Consider the following 18,723-nt stretch of genomic DNA (forward strand, 5'->3'; position numbering starts at 1 on the left):
GAGAACCCTAGAAAGAAAAGTAGTGAGATTGATGGGTGGTTACCTATCTGTCTGCTATAATAAGAAAAGAAACCACCACATTTTTTATTGAACAGCATTCATTGTGGAGTGAGGAACAAGGATGACAACTTTGTGGTTTATGCAGGACCTGCGTACCTTTGAAAGCTGAACCACAGATGGGAGAATAACAGGGGTAAGCTTTCCCAAGCACTGCATCGCCGTGCTGGGTAACTTTACCAGTTCTATTAGCATCTATCATGAATGAATTCTGGAAAGACACAGACGTCACGCTAGAACAGAATCCACAGAGGAACAACTGGTTTGTGCCACTGGCCACTGCGGCTTCTATAGGCCTTGCTTGTAGTCCTCACAGAACAGAGGATGACATCCATCCTTGCCAGTGTGCATTGGACATTGTTGCCTGGTTGCCTGTAGGGAGATAAGAGAGACATGGGAATGATCATGGGCAGCAGTACAGGGGTACAGGGATAGGCCAGGTAACTATATATGTAGGATCTAGGTGCTCCAAGCTTAAGCCTAGTACCTCATTCCTTCACCAATAACCCCCCTATTCCTATGCCACCCTTTATGTGGGGAGACACTATATTAATGAATACTCACCTGTCTCATGTAAAGCACTGCATTAGAACTCTTGTCTGCAGTGATTGATTGTCCTGCGCCAATCAACCAGGCTCTTTATCCTGCAAAGAAATGTGGCTCATGAATATTTGGCCAGCCATATCCACCAGTGAAGCCGCCATTTAAGATATTCAAGATGGGCATGTAAGAGAAGACAGTCTGAGGACTTTGTAAGTTGGCTATTGAAGAAGCTGCAACGCAGCGGAACGCGATTTAAGCCAGTGATTGCGTGAAGGCAAGAATTTTTCCTTCTGAAGCCGCCAAGGAGGGACTCTGTTTGTGATTTCCTTTGGAGTAGGACTACTCTATAAAGACTTTGAAATTTTCTTGGAGTCATCCTATGGAATATTACCTTTTTGCACGGGACTTTGTTCTTGTTCTATGTTATTGTTTATGAATGAATTTGAAGACGCATTTACATCTTTAATATAGAAATATTGTAATTTTTTCTATAAATGGTTTTCTTTGATGCAGTTGTTTTTTGGCTACATTCTCTTACTGTATCGCCATTGATTTTTCTATCCATATCCACCAGTGAAGCAAAGTGCCTGATACTCACTAACAAAGATGACTACCTTCTCCATTGTCCTTATGGGTATATGTTCTCAACGTGTACATAAGAAAGGGTTGTTTAAACAAGGGCAGAATTACCCTGAATTGCAAGAACTCAGTGGGAGACATTGTGCATCCATGTGTTTTTTTAATGGTTTGCACTTGCATTTCTTTTGCCAGAGAGCGAGGAGAGGGAAGAGAAACAGGAGTTGTATGTCCATCTCTCATTATGGGGTTGTTATGAAGGTAAAATGGAGATCTATCTATCTTATTTTTATTTCTCTTGGAGAGGAGAGGTGTGAAATTTAGACAGACAGGAAGACAGATGCCGGTATCATACTTTGAACCACAATCTCATCATTGCTGGTGGCTTCCTTTCTTTTCTCACCTTTCTTAGGTTTCTGTCAGTCAGACTGCAAGTGTGAAGATTCCTGGTGGGGGTTTGACTCTTCTGGAATCCTGAAGTAGGGTATTGGTACAGCTTCTGAGAAGATAAGTGTTATTCATCTGTCCTTCACTTCTTTCTGCTCACTCTGTCTGTTTGTGCAGCACTCCTTTTATGCAAAGAACCACATCACCAAACTTGCCACGGGCATGCCTAGTTTTCTGGACACAAGAGCACACTTACGTATACCCTTTCTCTAGTTGGGACTTAAGGCTAAGATTCATTGCAGTTGGGGAGGATCTCGTTGCCCATGACTGGACACAAACGGCAAGGTCTCTCCATCATCACATTCACACTAAGTTTTTTCAACGTAACCTCATCTCCACCAAATTTCCCTATTTCTGGGCTTCAGTTGGCAATAGGTATCACCAGTGAAACAACAGTATAGACCAGGGGTGGCCAAACTTGCTTAACATAAGAGTCACATAGAATAAATGTCAGATGTTTGAGAGACGAAAGACATGAACATTAGATGTTTGAGGGAAGGAAGGAAGGAAGGAAGGAAGGAAGGAAGGAAGGAAGGAAGGAAGGAAGGAAGGAAGGAAGGAAGGAAGGAAGGAAGGAAGGAAGGAAGGAAGGAAGGAAGGAAGGAAGGAAGGAAGGAAGGAAGGAAGGAAGGAAGGAAGGAAGGAAGGAAAATAGATGGGGGAGGGGAGAGGAAGAGAGAAGTGGAAAGAAAGCAATGTTAACTTTAAATGCATTCTTCAAGCCACTGGCTGGCTTGGCTTGGAAAAGTTTTAAAAAGAGAGAAATGCCTTCTCCAAGCCAGCCAATGGGGCGGTTGGGGCTTTAAGAGCCACACAATATTGGTGGAAGATCCACATGTGGCTCCTGAGCCACAGTTTGGCCACCGCTGGTATAGATGAAGTATGCTGGTATATCTTTGGGTTCTATCAGCACAAAAGTACTTTGGAGCAATTTCTTTTTTTTCCATTCAGCAGGCCCGAATTTGGAACAGGGTTATATTTAGCATATGCCAGCAACATTTTAACTATGCCACAGATCACAGCAACACAGAAGCCTCAACAGAAAATGTCCACTGAAAGTTCTGAAGGTAGCACATAAATATAGTCCCCTTGCCGGTATGCCAAACACAAATCTTCCTTGACTATCAATAGTCTACTTAGTGTTTTGGCAAAGTTTCTAACATCATGAAATACAAACTTTTCAGTGCCCACCTTTGTCTTTTTAAAATCTGAATCAATCCACAGACTGGACAGAATTTCAGCTTTATAATTAATTATATGATCTTCTGTTTAGTCAGTCAAATATCTCATTCCAATCCTTGTCGACTTCTGAAAAGGGCTATGATACATGAGAGTTTGGGATTCTTATATCTGATACTAAAAGACTATTTACTATGTGGGTGTTGGCTCAAAAATGTCTCAGACATCAATGACCTTTATAAATAATGTAGAGTTCATAAAGATGATTATCATGTTCTATTTAAATATGTATAAAGAGAGAGATAATAACAATGATTTGCACTTCTGTCTATTGAACTCCAAGTACTAATGAATTTATCCTCATAATGCACCTACATTTTCTAGTATAACAACAATATGAATATCTTTCCAATTGCCAATGCTACCAAAAAAAATGACAAAATATAGTCCAGATGTGCTTTCAGTTATGAATAACCAATGGATGAGGTACCTAAATAATACAAGGACATTCAAATAGCTACTTTAAATTCATTGGCCACTGCTTAAACCAATAAGTAATTTGCATTCTTGATATGCATGTGGCTATTGAGAACTGCTTTATATATGGTATGTAAAAGGTAAAAGAGACCCCAGGATTTCTGTGTGTATGCACACATTCATATACTATGGTGAACGTATCACCACCAATACCACCAATGCCATCGACCCATTTTTGCAAGCTCCTTTCTTTTGACTTCCAGTATCAGCTGACTTTGACCTCCGACCATTCAGCAACTTCCAAACTGTCTCTTAGACGTTCTTCGTGGTTGGACAAGATGGAGAATCCTTTGCTAGCGAAACTTACCCTATTTTAGATCTGAGCATCTTCTTGGGACAAATAAAACAGATATTTCATTGTCAAGGCAGATACATGAAGGCCTAAAAGAACGGTTTGCACATAGAAGTTCTGCATGAGGGCAGTAAGTATGTTCCCTCTAAGTTGAGTTAGTGTGAGCTAGCTCACAGTTTTTTAGTCTCTGGCTCACACATTTTTGTCTTAGCTCAGGAAAAATGGTTCCAGAGGCAACTAACTTATGCAGCAGCTCACAACTTTAATACCAGTACCTCACAAACGGGAATTTTTGCTCATGAGACTCCACAACTTAGAGGGAGGTAACATCTGTTAGCAAACTGAAAAGTAGACTGACCCCTTTCTCAAGGATAAGGTGTCGGTCTGAACCACTTATACAGAGCCATCAGCTAACGTTGGTGTGGAGCCAGTCCATATAAGCAAGTGGGCTACAGTATTATGGCTGCCATTACCACAGCTACCCACACAGGAAACACTATTTCTATGGCATCTGAATCCACCCTAAGAAATCTGAGGAACAATTCAGTGACTGGGTTGAGAAAAAAAAAAGAGTTGGATTTATACCCCACCCTTCACACAGAGTCTCAGAGAGGCTTACAATCTCCTTCCCTTCCTCTCCCCACAACAGACACCCCATGAGGTAGGTGGAGCTGAGAGAGAGCCGCTGCCAGTCTGAGTAGACAATACTGACTTTGATGGACCAAGGGTCTGATTCAGTATAAGGCAGCTTCATATGTTCATATAACTGCTCTTGATGATGATGATATTGGATTTATATCCCGCCCTTCACTCCGAAGAGTCTCAGAGCGGCTCACAATATCCTTTACCTTCCTCCCCCACAACAGACACCCTGTGAGGTGGGTGGGGCTGAGAGGGCTCTCACAGCAGCTGCCCTTTCAAGGACAACCTCTGCCAGAGCTACGGCTGACTCAAGGCCATTCCAGCAGGTGCAAGTGGAGGAGTGGGGAATCAAACCCAGTTCTCCCAGATAAGAGTCCGCACACTTAACCACTACACCAAACTGGTTCTGAGAGAACTATGACTGGCCCAAGGTCACCCAGCTGGCTGCATGTGGAAGAAGTCTGCATATTTATACCCCGCCCTTCTCTCTGAATCAAAGACTCAGAGCGGCTTACAATCTCCTATATCTTCTCCCCCCACAACAGATATCATGTGAGGTAGGTGGGGCTGAGAGGGTTCTTACAGCAGCTGCCCTTTCAACGACAACTCCTGCAATAGCTATGGCTAACCCAAGGCCATTCCAGCAACTGTAAGCGGAGAAGTGGGGAATCAAACCCGGTTCTGCCAGATAAGAGTCCACGCACTTAACCACTACACCAAACTGACTCTCCAGAAGAATGGTGAATAAACCCAGTTCTTCAGATTAGAGTCCATGGCTCTTAACCACTGGATCTGAAGAGGCAACAATCCAAACTGGCTCCGAAGAGGCAACAATAGCTTATATTTCAGTGCAATTTATATATGTCTTATATTACCAGCCTGTATAGAGCAAGCTGTAAATTTCAGTAGGTAGATTTTACAATGTCACCAAGAAAAGCTTTATAAAAGGAATGCAAGGAGTAATGCCAATATACACTGATTCCCGTCAGTATGGCCTCAGTTGCAAATCAAGAAGGTAGGTAGGCAAGAAGAAATACATTGATGATGTTGAGATCTGTTTCAGATCCTGAGAAGATCCACATAACCCAGCCCTTCAGAAAGAAACACTGTTTACCGGATTCGTTTCAAGGTGCTGGTGCTTACCTTCAAAGCCCTATATGGCCAGGGACCTGCATACCTTAAGGACCGCCTTTCCCCACATGTTCCCCGGAAAGCACTTTGGTCTGGGTCTGGGTCAAAAAACGTTCTTACAATCCCTGGCCCTAAAGAGGCCAGGCTCATGACAACTAGAGCTCGGGCCTTTTCTGTAGTAGCCCCACACTGGTGGAATGAGCTCCCTGAAGAGGTCAGGGTCCTGCGAGAGCTCATACAGCTCTGCAGGGCCTGTAAGATGACACTCTTCCACCAGGCATTTGCAAGTTAGATCATTGGCTACTACAGTTTTCGAAAAATATCTGGACCACTTCCGCTCTATATAGAACATCTGATCCATTAAGATCTGCTTTACAGAGAACACCTAGCTGGAATAGCGAGACAACACACTGATCATAGCACCTGAAATGTCAATTTTTATGTTTTAAACTGCTTTTATTGCTTTTATGTTTTATTATATGTCTATATTCATGCACATGCATGACCATGTGAGCCGCCCTGAGCCTGCCTCGGCAGGGAGGGTGGGATATAAATTGAACTAAATAAATAAATGAAATAAATATCACACAACACATTTGAGATTACACTGATAGTCTTTTCAGGCCACAGTTGAAGAGAAGCTAAACTATTGTGAATCCAGACCTCTGTTTACAAAAAACAACAGCGCCCGCTCCCCCCCCCCCAAACAATCCCCATCATTGAGTCAGGGAACCTGGCAACCTAATATTTTAGCATCTCAAAAAATGTGACCACGTTCAAAGATTAGACAGGCGGTGGGGAGGGGAAAAGGGAGCTAATGCAATTCCGAAAGCAGGCCAAGCCTAAGCAACAGCAGAGCTTTGGAACACTTCTGGCAGAGCTGGGCAGAAGCTGGCCTGGATGGCTAGAATACCTTCCAGTGGCATCAGTGCAACAAAACAAAACCAAAGCTTTCGCTGACCTTGGAGCCATGCTTTCAGCATCATGAACTGATCCTCAACAATTCCTCTGATGTACTGAGAAAAAAAAAATGAATGTGTTTTCATTTCCACATTTTCTCTCCAACAGCTTTATTTAAAAAAAAAAAAAAAGTTGAGAACTTCTCTCTTTTTAAAGAAATGTCTATTTGCTTCACCCCTGAACTGGATGGCCTAGCCTAGTCTGATCTCATCAGATCTTGGAAGCTTAGCACCATCAGGGGAGGGACAGTGGCTCAGTGGTAGAGCATCTGCTTGGTAAGCAGAAGGTCCCCAGGTTCAAATCCCCAGGATCTCCAACTAAAAAGGGTCCAGGCAAGTAGGTGTGAAAAACCGCAGCTTGAGAGTCTCTGCCGATCTGAGTAAACAATACTAACTTTGATGGACCGAAGGTCTGATTCAGTACAAGGCAGCTTCATATGTTCATATCAGCCCTGGTTAGTACTTCAATGGAAGACCAACGAGAAGCTCAAGGTTGCTATGTAAAAGCAGGCAACGGCAAACCACTTCTGTTCATCTTTTGCCTTGATTATCCTACAGCGTCACTGTAAGTGGCCTACAACCAGAAGGCTCTTCCCAACACCATTTGCTTCTATTTAAAATCCTTCACTGAGATCACCTTCTCTACAGTCATGATTCCAAAACAGAAATTAATGTTGCAAGTGGAACAGCCAATGAACTAGGGTTGCCAGTCCCCAGGTCCCAGTGGGGGTCCCCCCAGTTTCAAGGGCTTCTGCCCACCACCACCCAGCTGGCCAGTAGGGAAAACCATGCCCCCTGAACAGAAACAATGTTGCATGACATCCCTGATGTCATCCAGCCAGGAACATTGCACGGTGATGCTCTGGTTTGAAGACAAAACTCTATGATTTAAAGCTAGTTTTACTACAGAGTTTTGCCCAAAACTCAGAGCATCACCATGCCACGACCCTGATGACATCATTTCCGGAAGACGTTATCATGTTGGAGACATCCCGGAATGCCCCCCTAATCCTCCTGCTGCACAACAAGGGGACCTGGCAAACATACAAGAGACTGAACTGTGTACTAGAAATTCTACAGATCAGATCTTGCCTTTGCTATGCTATGAACATACATGAGGTTGTCTTCCACTGAGTCAGGCTCCTGGTTTACCTAATTCAATATTGTCTATTCTGACTGCCAGCAGGTTTCCAGGTTTCAGCTTTCATATCACCTTTATCTAACCATTTATTTTGAACTGGAGATACTGGGGATCTTCTGCATACCAAGCGAATGCTCTGCCAGAGCCACAGCCCTTCCCAACTCATGGATGAAATCAATGGTGCAATCCACAATTTTTCAACCTAAGTCTTTTGGCTGCAATATCAGGAAAACAACTGGCCTGGGACAATCTACTGAGTTCATGGCTTAAGTAAGTTTTGAACAAGTAACTTTTCCCATCACTTAGCAGCTACAATAGCTCTCGGCAACTTAAACCTGCTCAGCCCAACACTGGGGATGCTTGAGTTGGCCAGCTGTTGCTCAGCTAATATCTGCCATAATTGTTCAACCTAGGACTGTAAAAAAAGCAAGCCTTCTCAGGGAGCCAATATGAGCCATGTGATTCCATGTGTTGCTGATAGAATATTTGGAATATACATGTTGCCGAGCATTTACTCCTAGCTTCTGTGCAGAAAAACAGAATGCAAACAGGGGAAAAAAATATTCTATGTGCAGAATGGAATACAAATAATAATAAGGAACTGATATAAAACCAACATAACACACATTTAGTTTATAACCCAATCTGTATCCAGTGCTATAGATTGTCATTAGGGAATAAACAAACAAACAAAACGGGGGGGGGGAATAGTATTTATCTGTTAAATTAGAACCTCATCCTTTCTCTTTAAAAGTTTGCATCAGTGGACTGGCACTAGAGAAGCCCTGCAATGTAGGCTGGTTGAACAAGATTTGAACAGAGGTCTCCCGCAGTTGTATCAAATAGTCTGCTAAACATGGAGGTACGCATCTACATACAGGAGAAAGAATAATAATAAGACTGCAGATTTATACCCTGCCCTTCTCTCTGAATCAGAGACTCAGAGCAGCTTACAATCGCCTATATCTTCTCCCCCCACAATAGACACCCTGCGAGGTAGGTGGGGCTGAGAGGGCTCTCACAGCAGCTGCCCTATGGCTGACCCAAGGCCATTCCAGCAGTTGTAAGTGGAAGAGTGGCGAATCAAACCTGGTCCTCCCAGATAAGAGTCTGCACACTTAACCACTACACCAAACTGGCACCAAAGAGGAGTCTTCAGGACAATCCGAGAACTCCCAAGCATAGAATACATGACAATCAAGAGTTTATGTTGCTGAAACCAGTTGCTCAAAGGGACCATGGTAGTTCAGTAGCAAGGCATATGCTTTGCCTGCAGAAGAGTCCATGTTGTATCCATGGCATCTTTGATTCAAGTGCAGATAAAGATCTTGGTTTTCCTGAGACTTTGGAGAACCAGCTGACATTCACAACAGAAAATACTGAGCTAGCCGGATCAATGGTACACTTCCATATGATACACTGTGGTTTGTTCTTACGCTTCATAGGTTCATAAGATTGTTCTGTTCTTGATAAACATGACCTCTCTTTGGAAATGTAGAAAACATCTGCTGTTATGAAGCATCTTGGGAGAGAAATTTTTGGACCTGCGCAAATAGCATGCAGGGAAAATATTGGTTGTTTGTCTCTATCTGCTGCTTAAATTGGGGGGAGGAGGGGGGAAATGAACTTTTTTGTCCCATTTGACATAATGGAATAGAGAATATTTCCTTAGGAATTAAAATGTAGTTCAATTTTGCTTTCTGCACTAAAAGAATGCACAACGAACTAGGATTACTAGAGACAGGGGGTGGCACCAAACTTTATGAATGCCCACCGCCATGACAATCACCTCGTGCCTACCAATACTTCCTTTTTAAGTGGCAGGCCAAAACTCTTCTCTTTTTTATTACATTGGATTGTACCAGGTTTTGAGGTCTCTTTTATGGTTACCTTTGCACTGTTTTTATGTCTTTGGCTTCTTTTTTGTGGCTTGCTCTGTTTTTATACTGATTACTGATGATGATTTTAAAGTGTTTTTACTTGAAAGCCACCTCAAGTGGGACACTGAAGAGGAGATTAAAGATTTCCTGAAGAAATAAAGAAATATCACTATTCTTTGGCTTCAAAAATTATTGGACAAATGGTAACAAATTATTAGCCATGGACATCTGTAAGAACAATGATTTGCTATCTAGAAGCATTTCCTAGAAACAGTGCCATGGCGGAAAGCCTGATCCACTTGTTATGGAACATATGATGTAGTGAGGGGAGCTTCATACGATTTCATAGAACATGGGCTTTGTGGCAGCAGGAACTTCTTTGCATATTAGGCCACGCCCCTCTGATGTAGCCAATCCTCCTGGAGCTTACAGTAGGCCCTGTACTGAGAGCCCTGTAAGTTCTTGGAGGATTGGCTGCATCAGGAGTGTGTGGCCCAATATGCAAAGGAGTTCCTGCTACAAAAAAAGCCCTGATACATCATGGGCACACAGACAACAGGACTCTTAATTTATTAGGGGTATCAAAATGAAGTGAGAGGGGTGGGGTTTGCTAATATTCCCACATGTATCGGAATGCACAGCATAACTTAATTAAGAGCGCATTTCAATGCTTCTCCAAAAGGACAGCCCTACCTTCCTGAAGTTTCCCCATTAAGCATTCCCCATCAAAATTATGTTTTTACGGGAATCTGACTAAATCCTCCGTTACAAGGCTCATTTTGCAGAGACATTAATTAATGGCCCACCACATGGAAGTGAGGTGGAGTGGAATAAGATGACACCATGCATTATTCTGTTGGCAAGTACATCATTCTCGTAATTAATGTAGGTGTCTTTTTAAAAAATGGATTAAGCAATATGGACAACACAAGCTCAGCTGTACCCAGTACTTAACTTATTCCAAAGCACTGCCTCTGTTTTTCTGGCACTGAACCTGCACAGCTTCCCAAGTTACACAATGAGAAATGTAACGTTAACACCATGCTGAATTTAAGGGGATTCAGATTCCTCACTAAGGACACGAAACTCTCAATCTTAAATTTCATTTGCTTATAATTCATTTCAGCATCCTGGCTCATTAGGATCGATCCCCACCCCACCCCCCGAAATGTCCTATTCTATTTCTGGCAAATATCTCCCAAGGAAATAACTGCATCTAAAATATCCACTGGGTTGAATATAATATTATTCTATATAAACAGGCAAACCCATAACACCAAACAAACCAGAATTGGGAACTTGATCATTTGGGTCAAGGAAATCAATGGGGAACACTATCCAGCTGTTCTCAACAAGGACCAGGGTTTTTAGTGCCCTGGCATCAACCTGGGGGGAACTTTCTGCCGAGCAACACCCATGTCCTGTGGGACTAGATGCAATTCTGCAGGGCATGTAAGGCAGAGATGTTCCACCAGGCTTTCAGTTGAGGACAGCAACAGAGTTCATCTATCTGGCAGCCCGCCCCCCCTTGCAAGATGGTAGCGTAACTGGAAATTTAGATCACCATCTGAGCAAATCTGACTGATATTTTATTGTAATTGTAATGTTTCAACCTATATAATGTGCTGCTTATTGTTGTACACCGCCCTGAGCCCTGTTTACAGGGAATGGACTGTATAAAAATTTAATAATATAATTAATAATAAATTAAAAGTTACTATCCACACAGCCTATGCCATCTGCTCATTTGTAGCTAAAATCTCCAAATATAGTCAACTAATCATTACCAACAAGGTGTGTCTTTCTAAAATGCACCATGAGCATTCAAAGAAGACTACCATTCATGGATCCTCAGAGATTCTCCTTGCTGGATACACAAAGTTACCTGGTTTGGGGTTGCCTGACCCCTCTGTGTCAAAAAGTTAGCTCAGTAGTAACCCAGTGGCAGTCAGAACAGCCTCAACATGCCTTCCATTACAAAGCAATTGGCTAGGAATATGCAGAAAGAAAGAGGACAGGAAGAGAGATCAGAGGTTGAGAGGGGGAGGAATACAACTATTGGAAAAATGGTTGGATGACACACACAGCTGATCATACTCACAGACCCAACTATTTTCTTAATTGATCAAAGAGCCACTAAGATACATAAACACAAGACCGACTAGCTGAAGAGGGAAAATTAGAGTTACCAGGTCTGTGTTGGAAAATACCTGGAGACTTGGGATTAACTCTTTGTCAAGTGAGACCTGGGTCCTGTGGGATTTGATACAATTCTGCACATTGTATAAAACAGAGATGTTCCACCAGGCCTACGGCTAAGGACAGAGATTGGTTTCCATCTAGGATGACTTCCTTCCCTCCCTCTCTCCACCCCCTGTTTCCTGTTTCCTCTCCCCCTCCCTTGCTGTTATTTCTTTATTTACCTAATTATATGATATCCACTCCCCCTTTTAGATGAGGGCACTATGCTGTACTATTTCATGTGCCATCTTATTAGTTGCTACCAATATAGTAAGAGTTGTTGTTGTAATACTTGTTTTAATGGTTTTTATCTATGACTCTGAGCTCTGTTGCACAGGGGAAAGCATGCTATAAATCTAATAGATAAAGGGCTAACCTGAACTGAGTTTGAAAGAGAATTCAGGTGGGTACAGCTGTGTTAGTCTGAAGCAGCAGAACAAAGTTTGAGTTCAATGTCACCTTTAAGACCTGTTGGTCTTCAAGGTGTTACTGGACTCAAACTTTGTTCTGAGTTTGAAGGAGAAAAGGAGAACATTCTTGTTTCCAAAATTCTGCTTTATATCCCAAAGGCCACTCCCTTGTCCCCCCAAAGCCAACACAATCTTCAGATTGCCATTGAAAACTCAACCGCATTCGCCATGGGCCTAAGAAAGTCTTTGGAACAACAATTTGGACACATAATAGCCATGGAGTAAAATCATTAAGCAAATTGAAGGATTCTTTAGGTAATTGCTATTGGGAAAAGCAGTCCACGCATAATTTGAGACAACTATTCCATACAACTGTCTCAGTTGTACACAAGGACATTTTAGAGGGAAATGTCTAATTGTGTTCCTTTGCCAGTGACCAAAGATTCTACAGAGGGCTCACTTCTATCTCCTTGTACAGAACATCTTCAGGGGATACACCAGCTACTAGTGGTATGGAATTAAAGCAGCTATTGAAGGATCAAAGAAACTGAAAGCTGGTTCTCATGGGTCTACTCAGAGGACTTGTACAGCTTATTGACAGACCTAGCCAGGGACATCTTAACATCTGGTGTTTATGAGCACACACTGGCAAACTCATTACAAAAAACTGGACTTTTCTATGAATAATTCTAACAAGGATACAAGCTTCACTCCCATTGACTTCTACCGCATATGCCAGACCTTCAACATTTTGCTTTTATGCGCTAGAAAATTCCAGTCACCCAGCGAAAATATCCTAAAGCAGGAGTTCTCAAATCTTCTTAATCCTGTGGGTCCTTTGGGGATTTTGAGATAGAAGCACCATCACGAAACAGCCTGACCTCCTATATTGGGAGGTTCCAACATATACCCTTCTATGATGGGAGTAACTATTTCAGAAAGGGCAGTTCCTAGAGACCCCAAAACAGTCTTCTGTGTCTTCTGAAACAACTTCTTCTCCAATAATGAGGGGGAAAATGCAAGGTTGGCTCTTTGCTCCCAGGAAACACATTGGCAAGAACCACAGAATTCATGAACACCATTTTTGGAGGATCACTGTTTGTAAATAATCAAATATTTTTTTGTTGAATGAAGATGAAAGAAATGTTGCAGAAGCAGGAATCACTGAAGTCAGGTTTATTGTTCCACTCAACAACAAAGAGGACAACATTTACTGCACATTCGAGGTTTGTGGAAACATTTATGTCTAGGAATCATGATTCCCTTAATTGCTAGATGTCTTGCTGAAAATCCCTTTCTGTTAGATTTCATTTTACTAATCACACACCAAGAAAGTCATATAAGAAGGAAGAATCTGCGAACTAGGACTCTAAAGGAAAATGCAAGAGGGAAAGCATCTGACTGATGATCAAGAACGAAGTAGACACAAAATACCATAACCTGTGCACACTCTCTAAACAGAAGAAGATTCCAGTAGCGTTGTATCATGGGAGACCACCATTATAAAACCAACTGAAAATTGTTAAGGCACTAAAAGAAGCAATACAATGGAGAGTGTTGAATGCACTTTGGAAAACAACCACCAAGGAGTTGTTATAGGCACACGTTACTATCTCATGACTATCTAATGGTAGGTGGATGTGCTGACAGAGAGGGGGAGGGAGAGAGAGAGAGAGATTGGGTGGGTCTAATTTGCCAGAAGGAACATCTTACAGAGATAAGGGGGATAACGGGGGATAACTGGGTTTAATTTATCCGAGGCCATCTGTCGAAGTACACTGATAGCTCTTTAACCAAATTAAATACACACATGAACACCCAAGAGTTCTTCAGCAATGATTCATATTACATGCAGTTATGCAATAACATAGTAAGGAGTGATAATCTTACTGCTGAAGAGATAAGAATTTCTATAAAAATTTTCCTTGCCTCCCTTAACCAGCATATAAACATAATCTGCTGATTGAGCAACAATGAAAGGAAGATATTGTCTCCAAAGAACCGGTGGACAACAGAGTTACTGAAATTATCTCCCGCCTGTTTCCCAATACACTTCTTGAATAAACAACTGTAGGAGAAGTCGGGCGTCTACCAACAAGGTTCCAACAGGAACAGAACACAGAACATGGAACAAAACCCAAGTCTGACATTCTAAACTTGTATTGCTTTTAAGCGATGATATTCACATTGTGAGTTATTTCTTTACTTATATGTTTACATTCTGCTTTTCTTCCAAATGGAGACCAAAAGTGGCTTAAAACACTGTTTTCTCCTCCTCCATATTATCCTCACAACAACTCTGCCAGGTAGGATAAGCTGTGGAAGAGAGACCTGGTCCAAAGCTACCCAGTGAGGTTCCGCAACAGAGCAGAGATTTGCACTTGGGTCTCCCAGATCTTATTCTGAAACTCTAACCCAGAGGCGTCAAACTCATTTGTTATGACGGCCGAATTTGACCTAAATGAGACCTTGTTGGGCAGGCTGGGCTGTGTTGGGCCGGGCCATGTTAAGATGAGGTAGCAGAGATATAAACTTTTTAAAGGAAAAAGACAAACATGACTAAAGAATTAAAAAAAAACCCCTTTAAATAAAACATGCTTAAAATATTAGCACTTGTTGGCCTTAAATGTGCTTTCTTTGTATTTCTCCCATGGGATCCAGGGAACTGGGCAAAGGAAACTTTGGCTCTTTCCTTCCCTCCCCAGGGAACCTGGAAGGGGAGGAGCCTCAACCAATGGAGAAAATCATAGTATTGCTCTGTAGTTCCTGTGTGATTGAGCAAGTCTTGCAAAGCAAGCTGAGATGCAGAAGAAAGCAAGAGAGACGGAGAAGGAAGTGGACAAGAGCCAGTTGCTCAGGGACCTGAAAGAAGCCCTCTGGGGGCCTGATTTGTCCCCTGGGCTGCATGTTTGACACCCCTGTTCTAACCGCTACATGGCATTGGTTCTCACCATGCTGGTGGATCCCAGAGTTCAGCAGAATTAGAAGTGTGAACAATCTTTTTGTGAAACCTTCTTCATATCTTCTTATGAATGAACCTCAACAAAAGAGGGGGGAGGGAGAGAAGAGCCAAGCTTGTCATTATTTTGCCAACTTTTAATCTTTAGTTTCGGTAAGGGAAGCATCATGGCAGCTGGATACCAATTAGCTAAGCAAACAGCCACTCAAAAAGTAGAAAGAAAATTCTGTCAACATGGATGGCTTACGTTTATTGACCCAACTTGGTTTGCAAGGGAGGTAATAGGAGGCCCAGCCTCTGACGATGAGAACAATATAATTCGAAATCCAAGAAGGGAAATTAATAGCAAATGCACTTTTACAGGGTACTAAGATTCTGGGATATTTTATTAAACAACAGTTTGAAATTTAAATTATATGAATCAAAACAAGTTCTTTCCTTTTTAATTTGGGAAAGCAAGAGTTGTGATACAAGACTTGAACAATACAGTCCTTTAGATAGCCATGCATATTCCAGTCTGACTCCACCGATGGCATTCCTCTGACACGAAGGGGTCATTTTCATTTTGGGTTCAACCCAAGCTACTGTGTAATGATGGAATTCACTGCCAGTGAATGTAGTGATGGCTACAAATGCAGATGACTTGAGAAGTTGATTAGGCAGGTTCATAGACCATCAACAGCTACTAGCCAGGGCTTTTTTTGTAGCAAGAACTCCTTTGCATATTAGACTACATGCCCCTGATGTAGCCAGTCCTCCAAGAGGTTACAGTAGGCCCTATGAGAAGAGCACTGTAAGCTCTTGGAGAACTGGCTACATCGGGGGGGGGGATGTGTGAAGCCTAATATGCAAAGGAGTTCCTGTTACAAAAAAAGCCCTGTGTAGTAGCCACAATGAGTAAGAAGAACCATGATACTCTGACAGTCAATCTCTGAATACCTGTGTTAGAAGGCAACACCAAGGAAAGGTCTCTATGTCCCGACTGTTGGCCTACCAGGAAAACTGGTTGGCCTCTGTGTGAAACAAGATGCCAGACAAGATGGACCACTAGTCTTGATCCATCCACACTCTTCTTATGTACTACTATGACTAGGAATTCTGAAAGTGCTGCTGATTGTATATTACCCAGGAGAGGGAGTTAATATGCTGCCCAATTGACTCAAGGCACATCAAGGCTGAGTGATAAGCCAGCAGTCATTCGGTGCAGTCTTTAATGAGCAATCAGGCCTCCCTGGTCTACATTCAACATTGAAGCCGCTGTATCAGAATGACATCAAAGGAACACAATGATATATTTCTATGTTCATTGATTTGTGATCATCACCCTCCAGCTACACACCATTATAATTTCACAAAACATCCCCCCAAACATTCATTTTATGCCTATGGGACTATTACATTGAATCATGACTTTCCCACAAAGTTTCACAAAATCCAGACAAGGCTAAACAGCGTCTTCCTGCATAATCTTGATTTAATACCTGAAGTTATTCTAATAAGTTGTATATTAAGAGGGCTATCCCTCTGCACATTTACATGGGATTAAGTCCCACTGAACTCTGTAGGACATGCCTCCATGGAAACGGGCTAAAGACCAGATCATCAAGGTAGACATCCAATACAGATTCTCCAGTGCCTGGGCTTTTTAAAAGCAGGAATGCACAGAAACACAGCTCTGGCTGGCTTGGTGTCAGGGGTGTGGCCTAATGAGTGAGTTCCTGTTGGGTTGGGGTTTTTTACACAAAAGAGCCAGTTTGGTGTAGTGGTTAAGTGCGTGGACACTTATCTGGGAGAACCAGGTTTGATTCCCTACTCCTCCATTTGCAGCTGTTGGAATGGCCTTGGGTTAGCCATAGCTTTCGTAGAAGTTGTCCTGAAAAGGGTAGCTGCTGTGAGAGCTCTCTTAGTCCCACCCACCTCACAGGCTGTCTGTTGTGGGGGAAGGAGATAAAGGAGATTGTAAGCCACTCTGAGACTCTGATTCAGAGAGAAGGGCAGGGTATAAATCCGCGGTCTTCTTCTTCTTAAAAAAGCCCTGTGCAAAACAATGGTGACACCAGGGGGTGTGGCCTAATATGCAAAGGAGTTCCTGCTGGGCTTTTTCTACAAAAAAGCCCTGTCCAGTGCCAACGATGGGAGCATATATGCCAGTCAATGAATTTTATATTTATATTTCAATTCTGAGTCACAAATATTTAGTGGGCAAACCTGGGTCATAAATTTAGAGGATGAATTTTCAAATGCCATATGCAGTTCAGGAGAGAAAACCCCCCATCAGATATATTCGGTAGAACATGTTTCAGTATCTTAGTATTTGCAAAAAAAAAATTAAATGCAGAGAGTATGTCAGCTCCGAATGCCAGCTATGCAAAAGAAAATGTTCAAGACGGTGCATGTCAGAGAGAGAGAGAGAGACTGTGTGTACACAGGAGTCCCTAGAAGATGCATTTTGTCTTGCCGGTATATTGCTCTTTGTTTATTCCATCAATGCAGTACTCGATGCCAGAGCAAGATATGTACAAAAAGTGAATTCCAGCTGAGAAAGCTTAGCTCAGCTGCATCTGGCTCGGCTGAAGAAAAGCTTCCTCTTGGCTCCCCGGTAAAGCAGCTGTCTACGGACCAGAAGAAGAACCCCAGTTTTCAAGTCACAGCTGCAGAAAAATGTGCAGGGCACACACCGAGTGAATCGAGCGACAGGAGGGGAGACTCTGCTAATTGCTTACATCCTCGCTGTGTCTGGGCACCATTTGGCAGCCACAACACTCATCCGAGTTACCTAGGGCTAGAACCCAGCTGGTTTCCTAAGCACATGCATGGAGTCCACGGGAATCTGAAAGCACAATGAGCATCCCTTTCCCTCTGCTGGCATTCCGGTGAGTCACAACTCTGTGACCTGCTTCTTCTCTTTATTGCTAAGGGAAATTTATCCCCTTCCTTCCCAAGAACTCCAGGTGAAAGAAGGCATAAGGGGACAGAAAGGACAGAATTAAAACAACTTCCGCATTGAAGGAACAGGCAGCTCCAGAGTGGGCAATTCGGCCCCTCTGACACCATTCTGAACTTCTGCCACAGTAGCCAGGTTGAGAAGTAGATGGGTGGTGGTGGTGGTTTGAAAGGCAGAAACTCTGCCAAAGTGGAGAAGCTATCTCTTGATGATGACCTGAAATCTACAAGCAATTTCACTTTGGTTGTTGGTTTGGGTAAAGCTTCCAGGTGCTCATTTTGCAAAGAGGCAGGGTTTTGTGTTTTTTTTTGTATCAGTAACTCCTTTGCGTATCAGACCACACACCACTGATGTAGCCAATCCTCCAAGAGTGTACAGTAGGCCCTGTAAGAAGAGCCCTGCAAGCTCCAGGAGGACTGGCTACATCAGGAGCATGTGGCCTAATATGCAAATGAGTTCCTGCTACAAAAAAAGCCCTGGGTTTGGGTAAATCTTTTAATCGGTCATTTTGAAAATAGGCATCAAAATATTCCTTAAAGGCATCACTGCCAACATAAACAAGCAAGTAAATTTAAACAACAACACCGCAAAGGCAAACCAAAAAGAAACACAAAATGCAACTACTTACCAAACGCTCAAATCTGGATTATTTTAAAAGCCCTAGGAAAACATGTTTTACGAAGTAAGGCAAGAAAAAAACCTCTGATGTAAAAATCTACAGATAGCCACTACTCAGTTACAAGGAGCCAGAGAGAGACCCAGGTTCAAATCCCTGGTCTGCTGTA

General features: G+C 42.6%; 1 protein-coding gene across 2 annotated transcripts in view; it reads right to left on the reverse strand.

The window, feature by feature from the left end:
- ZNF536 (zinc finger protein 536) overlaps positions 1–18,723 on the reverse strand; it is a 471,582-nt gene that overhangs the window by 378,615 nt on the left and 74,244 nt on the right. The window lies entirely within an intron of this gene.

The sequence above is a fragment of the Heteronotia binoei genome, chromosome 14 (assembly GCF_032191835.1).
Source record: "Heteronotia binoei isolate CCM8104 ecotype False Entrance Well chromosome 14, APGP_CSIRO_Hbin_v1, whole genome shotgun sequence".
Classification (NCBI taxonomy): Eukaryota; Metazoa; Chordata; class Lepidosauria; order Squamata; family Gekkonidae; genus Heteronotia; species Heteronotia binoei.